This window comes from Nannospalax galili, unplaced genomic scaffold, assembly GCF_000622305.1.
Source record: "Nannospalax galili isolate Female #2095 unplaced genomic scaffold, S.galili_v1.0 scaffold336, whole genome shotgun sequence".
Classification (NCBI taxonomy): domain Eukaryota; kingdom Metazoa; phylum Chordata; class Mammalia; order Rodentia; family Spalacidae; genus Nannospalax; species Nannospalax galili.
Window position 1 is genome coordinate 8506192 of NW_008343385.1, and position 222 is coordinate 8506413.

Genomic DNA, 222 nt, shown 5'->3' on the forward strand with positions numbered 1-222 from the left:
GAAGAATGAGTACATGATGTTATCAGAAAAAAGTGATGGGAAGATATGGGAAGAGTTAGAGGGGAGCGAGTGGGCATGGATTTGATCAAAACACCTTATATGCATGTATGAAATTCTCAATAAATTAGTTATTTTTTAAAATGTGGGGGGAACTCTTATTCACTGCTGATGAATGTGCAAATTGATGCAATCACTATGGAAATCAGTGTGGTGATTCCTCAA